The sequence below is a fragment of the Chroicocephalus ridibundus genome, chromosome 3, assembly GCF_963924245.1.
Source record: "Chroicocephalus ridibundus chromosome 3, bChrRid1.1, whole genome shotgun sequence".
Lineage (NCBI taxonomy): Eukaryota > Metazoa > Chordata > Aves > Charadriiformes > Laridae > Chroicocephalus > Chroicocephalus ridibundus.
Genome location: NC_086286.1, coordinates 42,865,163 through 42,876,643, shown reverse-complemented (window position 1 = coordinate 42,876,643; position 11,481 = coordinate 42,865,163). Strand labels below are relative to the sequence as shown.

The 11,481-nt window shown below is 47.9% G+C and overlaps 1 long non-coding RNA gene across 1 annotated transcript; it reads left to right on the top strand.

Moving 5' to 3' along the window:
- Nucleotides 1-417: 417 nt before the first annotated feature.
- LOC134513835 (uncharacterized) lies at nucleotides 418-4,492 on the top strand. Its single transcript, XR_010070519.1, has 3 exons — nucleotides 418-610; nucleotides 3,772-3,839; nucleotides 3,994-4,492. It is a non-coding gene; the product is annotated as an uncharacterized LOC134513835 (long non-coding RNA).
- Nucleotides 4,493-11,481: the final 6,989 nt, after the last annotated feature.

The window sequence follows — 11,481 nt, the reverse complement described above, 5'->3', positions numbered from 1 at the left end:
TTATATAGAAACCAAAGAAGGTTCTTCCAGTCTCTCAGTAAGATCTGCCGTGCTGCCAGGGAAGCACTTTTGGTTGTTCTGACGAGCAATTGTAACTGTTCTGAATTGCCAGAAATACTGTCTGAAGAGCAAAAGGATCATTTGCCATCTAAATCCGAAAGGGTTTATAATGCAATCTTTGTGTCGCCTGAACGCGTTGATCCCACCTTGCAATCACTGATATTAGGCTTTGCAAACTGGCCAGATCCCAGTGGGTATAATTTTCAGGCTGGCTAACTCGCAGGGTTCGAGTGATGCCACTCGGGGGCTCGGAGCCAGCGGAGGGGAGGGGGCGGCGTGCGACACACGGGAAGGGGTCTGAGTCAGGGCTCCCGAGAGCAAGGAGACCTGCCTCCTCTCTCCTTCCTGCTTCTGGAAACCACTCCTCGCAAGCCGGGTCTGCTCGCTGACAGCCACCTACCCTGCAGTTAGGTCCTGTCCTTTCTCAGCTGAGACAGGAGGGACAGGTGGCCCATGCCGGAAGCAGTGGCTGCGGCACAGGAGCAGGGGGGGGATCCTGGTCCAGAGCCCAGAGCTGCCGTGTGACAAACAGGAGGCCAGGTATTAACAGGTGGGTGAGAAGACAGGGGCTGGCTGCCTGCTCGGGGAAGCGGCCGTTTTGAAACCAAGGCGGCAAGGATCACAGGGAGAGCGTGCACGGTGGGGAGGGCATATTTTGAAGAGGAGGAGGAAGGAGCTGTTTTGGAATTGGGTGTAAAGCCATTTGTTTGGAGGGATGCCAGGGTAACAGTAGGTGCCCAGAACAAACGCGCGCAGCCATCCCAGCACTCGGAGCCCGCATGCTCGTCCTTCGCAGTACCTAAGTAGGTCAGCCCGTTTCTTCAACCTTTCCTCTTCCCTTTCTCACTTGCTCTCTTTGTGGGAGGTGGCGGTGGCGGTAGCAGAGGGGCTACACCCGTTTTCACTGATTTCCAACACTGTCTACGTGTGAACAAGAGAAGCGGAGGGAAGCTAAAGCTGCTTTCTTATTAACAGCTGGTGACAGTCCCTTTACACAGTGCATGTCGCATTTCTTCGCCGAGGTAGAAAGGAGTGAAAGAGGAAGGCAGTTATTTAAAGTTTAACATTACAGACAAATTACAAGGATATTCTGAGGCTCACAGTCCCCCTCAGCAATTCTGCGAGCCCCAAGGCTGGCCTCGCCACACCTTTGCAAGTGACTATTTTAGGCAAGTGTGCTCATCGGGTTTGGGAGGACGACGGCTCCAAGTAATTCTGGGATGCAGGTTTTGCACCACAGGCTGCCAGCGGGATCCAGTGAAGGTTATGGACTGTCTAGCCTGAACTCCATCTGTGCCCTGAAGTTTCCTCTTGGCTGGGCACCGCTGAAGGACCAGAAGCAGCCAGTAGGAAGCAGTAGGCACAGGGGCTCATGGGGAATTTAAGCCATCTGAACGTGGCACGCAGTTTTTTAAGACAACATTTTTTTAAACGCTGTGAACATATTGCACCCAATTATAATTGTGTTATGTACTCCGTGCCGTGCTATGAGTGCATGCCTCCTCCTAGCTATGGAGGGGCAAATCTGACATACATACAACAAGTGTGCTGTTTTCTCCTCTGTAGCTTCTCCCAGGCTGCTTATCACGATAGTATTTGCATGCCTCCCAGTAGGGCACTGAACTGTGTGGCTAACATCTGCCACGTGTTGTTTGTTCTGTCCTCCTCTCCCAAGGAAGGAGGTGAGTGTAGTGGAGCATCTTGTTTTTGCAGCACATTTGTTCAGCTTTTGCTTTCCCTGCATGCGGAGCTATGTATTTGTGTTAGCGAAAGTGAGGGCACAGAAATGTGTCCTGCAATTGGAAATGCCTTTATTTCAGTAAGAAGAATTACGGCTAATTAAGTCAAATTAAAAAAGGAAAGGAGAGTTGATTTTCTTTATTCTCAGCATACTCTGTTTGACAAATGGGTCTTAACCACAGATGACAGTATTAGCCTCAGCCTCTCAGACAAGGAAATCTTGGCTGCTGTTCCCTCTGCCCATTTATCTATGATAAATTTAAAGACACGTGTTCCCCCTTCCTGGACAAACACTCTTCAACTCTTTTTTTTTTTTTAATCAAACAGTAAAATATGTTTGAAATCTCTTTATACGTGTCCTTTTTCCCTTTCTTTGAGTGGGCAGCCTTATACACAATACCCTCCGTGGACCTTGCCAGACTCTGGCTCAGACTCTGGCTTGCCAGACACTGGCTCTGGACACAGCTCCCTTTTGTGGTAGTTTGGGTCTGCAGCTGGTTTAGTGGCAGGGGCGCTTCTGAAGCCTAGAAGCATGGCCTATGTGCACTTCTGTCTCTAAGGATGTATTTTAAGTATTTTTACTTTCACGTTTATTAACAAGCCTTAATCGAGCAAATAGCCAGTATTCTTCAAACAATGATTCTGGTATTCTAGGGGGCACTGAAACATAGAACAGACTGACTTTTCAAGACTGGAGGGAAAATCTGTATTTTAGCCAGAAACTCAAACGTCATTTCTTGAGCGCAGAGGTAATGTCCTATGCACTGGGTGTGTGTTTTTTCAGCTCTTACAGTTTGATATTCTTTTATTTGAGTCAACTCTTCAGAGATTTTCTTACTATCAGTATAAAAACAAAAACATATCCGTGTGTCGCTGTTAACAATAAGTTGATTTACACTTTTTCTATGTGTATTTTGAGGTGACCTTATTTTAATGGGTCGGAGTGAGAATTTCTTTGCTTTAAGCTGTAGCAAAATGCTCAGTTTCTTATAATCTTTGCCACTGCCTTCCGGGCGCTCCATCTCATCCTGCACTTGCTGGTTTGGTGTTATGGCAAAAACCAAACGTGGGTTCACGAAAGCATTGCAGGAAGCGAGTAGTGCCCTTAATGCTGGAGGTGTGCCAGCCCAGCAGTATCAAAGCTGAGACTTTCCTGACCTTCATCGTGGGCTTTCGAAGCGGGTCAGGATCCAGCCTGTGCCGACAGGGCCTGGCGTTGCAGTGCTTGGGACACATGTGCTGATGCGGGCTGTGCCACGTCGCTGAGGTCCACCGTGGCACGTGGCATCCCTGCACATTCAACACCCATTGAAAGACTCAGTCCCCAGGCTTTGCAAGAATATAAAACTGCAGTTTCCTCACTACAACTGTTCCTTTAATGCTGAAGTGATTCTAGAGGGGGAAAATACGACAATAACAGCAAATACACTGAACATCAGGACAGGGACAACACGAAGCCAACTCCACAGTTAACCCAGGGTTGATGGAGGGGTGGCCACCAAGCTTGGCCCCGGGCATGCTGTGGGGCGGTGAGGTGGCTTCCCGCCAGGCCCTCATTGCCAGACTCCCCCCTCGCCACAGCTGGGCCTGGTGTGGGTCTAAAATGCCCCTCACGGGCCCTTCCTGGCCACCTCACTGCTGCCCCGCCATGCTGTGGCCTGCCCACCACTGCCGACAGACCGAGGGCAGGAGTCAGCACCGCGCTTTGAAGAGCTGGAAGAGCTGGCTGGTGTACGCTCTTTCCCGCCTCCCCCCCTGCCCCAAACATTTGTTTGTCTTAAATACAGCTTGTTTTCCTTGGTCTGCCACAGATTTTCCACCTCAGCGGCCAACCAACGGCTGGCGAGGGACGTTCATTAGCAGCCATGAGGAGCGCCGTCTCTCCCAGTGCCGGGCCTTTCTGGTGAGGGAGGCAGGCGGCAGCTTCGCATAAAATGCCAAACAACCTTCCTTGTTTTCCTTGGTTGCCAGGGTAGGAACTGACATTGTCCCCAGCGGAGCACAAGGACTCCCCGTGACACGGCGGGGACAATGGGAAGGTATGTTTTCTTGACCCGCTGCAGGAAATCCTGTGCGTCTTGCCGGGGAAACGCGGCATTTTCCTGCCCCGTCTGCGGCCGAGCTGCGGCTCCGGCGGCCAGTGGCAGCCTGCTTGAATGTGCTGCATTTTGAGCCTCTCTTAAATTTTAACAGAATCGGCTTTATTCGGTGCCCGGGTGGACCTGGGCGCTGTGAACCACGGGGTGAGATGGGCCAGCCTCCCTCCGGGGCTGAGAGGGGACGGTACGTGCCGAAAACAACGCTGAGCTTCATGGCTATCACCTGCTATAGCGGATGCTGCCTCTCCTGGCTGAGGCTAAACCGACCATTTCCACTCGGCGTTACTGCTGCTGTTGATTAACCGATTTATGGGTTTTTTTTAAAAAAGAAACAATTCAGAAAGTGACGCATTACTTCTGCCTGTGGACAGAGGGAACAGCTGAAACGTGGGAGTCCAGACTACAGCTGTGTGACTACAGCTTTTAAAAAAAAAAAAAAACCCACAACGCATATTTTAGTGAATAAAAACTACTGATTCCCTCTGCTGGTGTTATGGACCTTATTTACTTACCAAGGTGATGGTGGTGGTTGTAGTCACCGGACTATCTGTGAAAAGTGAGAGAAGCAGGAGAAGCCATGACCTCTTCACAACCGGGGGGGTGTTTAAACCACAGCGGTCACCCTGCCCGGCCTCCCTCCTCCGCTCCACCCAGACATCTGCATCTTCTCCTCTTCTCTTGGACACCACCTAAGGTCCTCTCACGCAAAGCAGACTAACTGCCACAGATGCTTGCATCCATCAGGGGAATGGTGTCATTGCTAGGAAATACATATTCACACGGATAAATTAGCCATAGAAGGGCTTCTGCAGCCATTTGGAAAAGCCTCACATTCTAAGACCCATCAACTGTTTAGGGAATGTGTGTGGATAATTTCTGAACAGGAAAAAACAGAACAAACCAAAATTTTCCCTATGGCGGCCATGCACAGAGACAATGCCATTAAGGTTGCAATCATTTTCTCATCAGAGAACATGATTAGCCAAGACTCCAAACAACCTGTTTACCGACAAGTCCAGGGTGGCGTTTTTAAGTGTTTCGCTTTTTTTGCCCTAATTGGTTGCCAGGCAGCTATGAGCAGGGGCATGCCCGTGAACTTGGTGCACCCTGTGTGTAAAATTCATGCTGTGAGAAGAGAGCTGCATTTGCTGGAGAATTCATTTGCCAAAGCTAACGGGACTGGCTGGAAGCCTCATTCTACCTTTCCCCTTTTCTTATTCCCTTCAGAACAGATGCAGGAAGAGAAACATCTCCTGGAAACATTTATGCCGGAATCGTGTGATTCCTTGCACTTCCAAAATAACCTCCCTTACACAAATGCCTGCGATGGGCCCATGCCGTTAGAGCATGAGGGACACCTCTTTGCCTACATGCTGTTTCCCGACAGCAGTGCAACAAGGCAGCAACCACAAGCATAATCTTATTGTTAATCTGCGGATCAGGGACACACACAGACACAGGCTGCTCGAGAAAGAGCGTGCATGTTAGCAGGACCTCATGTAAACAGCTCCACAAAACAGATGTGATATGCAGCGTGCCGGTGGACCTAAACGTAGGAAACTTTCACCTTGCCCCAAGTGGGGCTCTCTTCTGGTCTTGTCGTCAGTCGACAAGGAAATGTGTGTTGCTTTCCTGGAAATTTGGCTTTAAACTAGTAGCTAGAGAGTGAGAGCACACAGCAATCAGGATTTTCCTCAAGCATTTCTACTGTTGGTGTGTACAGAGGTACATCCTTTGACGTATCAACACCTAACCATGTACCTCTCCAGCTGTCCTTCCTAATAACATTGCACCCATCCCTGTACTTAGGAGACAAAGCGCCTCTGGGAAGAAATGCTTGCACTGGTAACATACACATACATGAATATAAAAACTGCAACCTCAACGGGAAAAGAAAGTAAACAGTTGCGATAAGCAACTCTTCTTCTTAGGAGCAGTCTGACCAATGAGTCATGCCCAGGGCTTTTGAAATGACAACAGGCATCTTCTCCTGTCTTTGCTGTTGCTGCCGTTGTGTTCCTCACAGCAATGCTTACCAGCCAGTGGAGAATGGGGCCCCCTTATGCTTGGTGCTGCATAAATCATTTTCTTTAGCCTGGGGAAAAAAAGAAAAAGAAAAAAAAACCCTAAGGAAGATGAATACATGATTCGAGGATTTACTGCTCAGATTGCTTTGGGGGTCTTTTATTCCTCACCCTTTCCTTTGTTTCTCTCCCAGGCTGCCTCTCCTGCTGGCCTAGCCCTTCACCCCACCCCATCACATTCATGTCTGGCTGCCCCCATCTGATTTACCTTCCATTTCACTTTGTCCCCTCCTTTGTCCACACGCATGCTTCTCTTGCTGTCACTTACTCCCTCTCCCGTGTGGCCAGATCCCCTGATTGCCTTCTCCATTCTGCGGTACTGGGTAGCTTTTCATCACCTTGCTGGTGGAATCAAGAGATGCAAAATATTCAGTGTGAGGTAGACACTGAATGGTTAAAACTTGGCAAAGTTATAGAAAACTGAAAACAGGCTCTCATAGCAGAAAGTGTCAGGTACCACCAGCTCCAGCTAAATTAAATTCTGTCCCTGTAGTGTGTATGCACAGAGACATTTATATTCATATTTTTAACAGCCTTCTAAACTCTGCAGTTCACTGACAAACCCTTCATGAAGCTATCATTCCTTTTTTAACACCTGAACTTTAAAATGTCACATATAGCATTTAAAAGGACAGGCAAATAACCAAGGAAACATCCTAGCATGCATTTTGCTTCCTCTCCTTATGGTTGATCTAAAGTCCGTAGAAATCAATGGCAGTCTTTCCATCTAGTTCAGCAGAGTTCGCATCCGGTAGGTTGGTTCCTCCTCTAAAAATTTCAGACGAAAAAGACCCCACACAAATGTGTTTTTTCGAGTTTTCTTTTACTCATATATCTGGCAAAACTGATGTGCTGTCAAATGATCTTTTCAGTGCTAAATATATACCATTAACTACTAATAAAAAAACAGGCTTTAAAAATTCAGCTCTTTTTGGCATCTGTACAGAGCATTCCACTTGATCTCACAAGATGTATGGTTTGCACTAGGATTGCAGTCACAGTTTTCTTGTTAAAGCTGTCAACCGTTCCAATGTCTATCTTTACAATGCAATTCAAACCTTGGGTAGGAAAATAGGCACTTTTGCTTGAACTATGATATTAAGATCCTTTGCCAGTCCTTTTCTGTATCCACTTGCAGGGTACAGCTCCTGTTAAAACTAGGTTGCAACGAGAAAACAAGGCAGGGAAGAGGCTGATCCCTTCTGTTTGAGACACTTCCTCCAGTGGCGGAGATACTGTGGACATTAAATGCTTCCTTAAACATGCTATTTTTTTGAAAAACATTTCGTTAGAACCACTTACGAGGCAAAACTTCACTGTCTTATCTTGTTAGAGTTACAAAGGTAACTCCGGGACAGAACATTGCCTTTTGACTCTCTTAAAATCAGCAGAGAAATTCTCCTGAACGTGAGATTATTTGCCATAGCATTGCATTGGTATCCGATTGGACTCATTAGCAGATATTTGCTAATGGCATGGGAGAGGTGGAATCAAGTTGATTGTTGTTTTCTTGTGAAAACTGATCATCTGCTAAAGACAAACACGTAGAGCATTTTTGACAAGCCAGTGTAAATCTTCAGTCAATATTGCATGAATCAACTTTAATGTAATGGCATAAAGCAAAGGGAAAATATAGGTACGGGATAAACATATGTCTTCTAATGCTTAGGCGCAATGGGGAGCCCTCTTATCTGCTTCCATAATGCGCCTTATTATGCTTAAGTAATGGGTATTAGAAGCCAAGCAGTATGTTACATCTCCTCCTACATGGTACATTCCCATACTGCCTAGATACATATGAATCCTGCATGTCACATGTCATTACATTTTCTGAGACTGTATCTCCATCCATGCTAAAAATATGCAGAGGGAGAAAGAGAGAGAGAACTTGAGTGTAAGCAACAGATACTTCTGCACAGACCCTTGGCAATACCAAAGACTGAGAGATTTATACATGTGTTTATTATTCATCATTGTTTGAGGAAGAGCATTTGTGAAGATAACTGGCCCGAGGGGTTTTCATAGCAAGCGCCCACTAGGTGCTTGCACCCATCCATTTCCAAGCTGGATATGCCCAAGCGAAGCCCTCTGCACCTGCCTTTTCATCTACATGGTGGCCTGATTTTTTTTTCTGAAGTGCTTAGTTACAGAGCCATTCCCATAAAAATAACTCCAGAGCTATCCATAAATACTCTCGCTCAGAAATTCCAGGCAGTGAACAAATCTGTGAAACTCGTGACCTGCTGGTGTCCCGCTCCTCTGCTATCGTAATACAGCGACGGCAGAGCCCTGAGCCTGCTGCGGGGACGAGCCACCTTCGGCAGCCCCTGCCCTGCCACCTCTCCCCTCTCACAGTGAGGGTCCCCGCTGCCGGGCCACCCTCCAGCAGCACGGGCCGGCCGCTGGGAGTCCACACTGCGATAGGGATGCAAGGCAGACCTTTTGGACCAGACTCCTCTCCTCTGCCCTAAAAAAAAAGGGAAATCATTAGCGGCCTAAAACCTCGCACTAGCGGCTTCATCGCTGGCTCTGCAGACTTGGATTTGGTCTTATGAACGAGAGACAGGGGAGGAGCAGCGGTCCCCTGGTGACATGTGTCAGGCAGGAACATGGCACATGCTCGAAGTACCCCCGGTGTCCCGGGCTTTTGCGCTTCTGCGTGAACAGCCGAATGGGCAGACCCCTCCTGCTCGGCTGCAGCAGATGGAGCGGTGAGGCAGGCTGCGTGTCTGCGGGGCTGGGCAGCGGAGCTGTGCTCTCCAGCTCCAACTAATGAAGCTGATTTGATGAGCTGATTATTCTTGTGTATTAGTGCGTCACTGGCATGGTGCTCCGCGCTGTACCAGACACAGAAGGAAGGGTACAACACAGGCCCCCTACTGAGCTTTCCACCTAGGCGAACGGACCAGACGATCCAGAAGGACGGGGTTCTGGATGACAAGGAGGAGACGAAGCCCCTCTTTGTAACAGAGCACTGCAGCTTTCTGAGCTGGAATGTAGCAGCATTCCTAATTTAGATACTCTGGTTGAATTTTAAGTGGAAGTGAACAAAACATTTGAAAAGCTGTCCCTGTTCTCTCAGCAGGGAGACTTCGAGAATTTTCTGGGTTTGGGGAAGAAATGCTGGCACAAGAGCGGCCAGAGTTTTCCCAGGTAGAGATGTGATTCCTGGAAGCCAGCACAGGTTTTCTAGATGCGATGGATGTAAACAAAGAGGGGTTGGTTATCAGGAGGTGATTCATGATGGGAGGGATAATGATGAATAGGTGTTATGACAACAACTGCTCTGCAGCTGTAGCTCTCTCCTCTGCCACAAACTGCCAAAAACTCACCAGCTTTCTCCTGGGACCTTCTAATGACAGTAAACAAGGCTTGACAGTGTCCAACACAGAAGGTGCATGACTGTTGACCTCCTCATAGCAGGAGAAAATTGGCTAAATAACATCAAGATGTGGAATTGCAGGTACCTGTTAGGTCTCTGGGTTTTTGCAGACAGCAAAACATCCCCCAGACACCATTATTCCTGGTTTACATAAGCCATTAATTATGTTAATAATGTTTCTACCTGTGCGGTTTCTCCAATTTTAGCTCAATATTCCTCCCTCAAAATGCAGAAAAGTACCCTCTGGGAGCACAAGGACAGCTTTTTATCTATTTTTTTGTTCATTTCCACTCCAAATTGAACAAGAGCGAGCCCCGGCAGAATTTTTTTCAGGCAGAGTGGCGGTTCTGCTCTTGCTGAATCATCTGTGACAATGATTAGGCAAGAACACAAAAATAAACATTCCTTGGCAGCCAGGCTCCAATCTCCCCTACAAAGTATCAAACCCACCATTTAGAGATCAGCCACAGAGTTTGACAAATAGTGCGCTAGGTCGCTTGGTCTGTGCTTGGCACAGAGAACAAGCTGTACCAAACACGGAGAAGCTCAGCGCAGTCCAGAAGAGGGACCGGCTGTACGCTGGTGCCCAGGTGCTCGAACAGGGCTACTGTATAGTCTCCACCACGGTATCTGGACGCACGCAGAATAAACAGGAGAGATTTGCTAGAGGGTCCAATGCAAGGCTGAATGCATACGGAGGTCTGCTGGAAAGCAGGGCTGAGGTATGATAGTGTTGCTCCTAATATTTATGTATTCATATATATTTGAATATCTTTCCAGATTCCCCTGCTTCAGGTGCCTTATTGATGCGAGCCCCACGCTTCGCCCCATCCAGGAGGTTTCTGCTCGTCAGCTCCTCGGCTCTGTCATTCCTCATTACAACAGTCACCTATGAGAATAGGTAGAGAAACAAAAGGCCAGATGCACAGCTGCACAGATGAGTGGAGCACACTGTAACAAAGGAGAGCAACTCTCTTTGGACATAACTAACATGTGCGAACTTGCTTGACTGTTTGTAATCCCATTCCTTGTTGCCTGTTCTCACAGCTATGCTGAATTTAAACATACAGTGTTTTCCAGCCACAAGCATCCCCCTTTTCATATGGCAAGGTCTATTGAATCTATATGCTGGGGCATTAAGAAGAATGGGGATTCAGGGAGAAGGAAGGATGAAGGGGAAGGAAGTGTAAGGTTTAAGGCAGAGAACTTTGAGTCAAAGTTACTGAGTTCCCTTTCCCAGTTCTAACAGAAATTTACCTGCACGCTATTGGAAAATTCCAACCAATGTGTACCCCGACTGGGAAATCAGTCAAATGGGAACACCAGACAGCCCATGCCACGAGGTCTTGCTGGGTGTCCTTGATGCGTGTTTGTGAGTTTCTGGGATCCCACTTAGGCTAGCACCATAGAGAAGCTTTTAACTAATCAGGCAGAAAAAGAAGCGGAGGCTTTGAGAACTGGAAACATCAGTCTGCGGATTCATGCCTGGCAAAGAATGTCAATACTATTGCCAAGCGTATTCCACTGAACTTTCTGTGGGGTGACTCTTCTTGTTTCTACATAACAGCAAATATCCCATGAGGTATGAAAGAACACTGCATACACCTGCACCACATTTTCACTGCGAACCAAAATGTTCATTGATTAACCTTTCAGAGAAGTCATGGGATGGTGCAAGGAGTGGTGAGTTCAAGGACCAAGAGCAAGGGGAAATTCCAGTTTCCCGCAATATTCTCAATCACTTCTGCAGCCCTTGTAGATCCAGTGGCTTTATAGCTAGAAAGTTGTGTTGCACAGAAAGGCTGAGTTTCCCACCCAGAATCTACAAACCAGACTTGCATTCATGGCAGAGTGACTGGACACCCCCTCCCTGCCTTGTGTCTTGGAAAGCTGAGAAGAGAAGGTGCTCAGGCAGGAGGTGGTATCTGATGTCCAGGGGCCCCTCTGCTCTGTAGTGGGATGGGACTGGGTTGGGCATGCAGCTGGTCTGCACAGCTTCATGGTGCAGGCCTTTTTGGCTCGCTTACCTCCAGAAGCAGAAGTCTGGATTACACAGACAGTCCTCTTGGCTCAAGAGCTCTGCTACCAGTCCTGAGCTGTTGGCCCAGCACAGGAG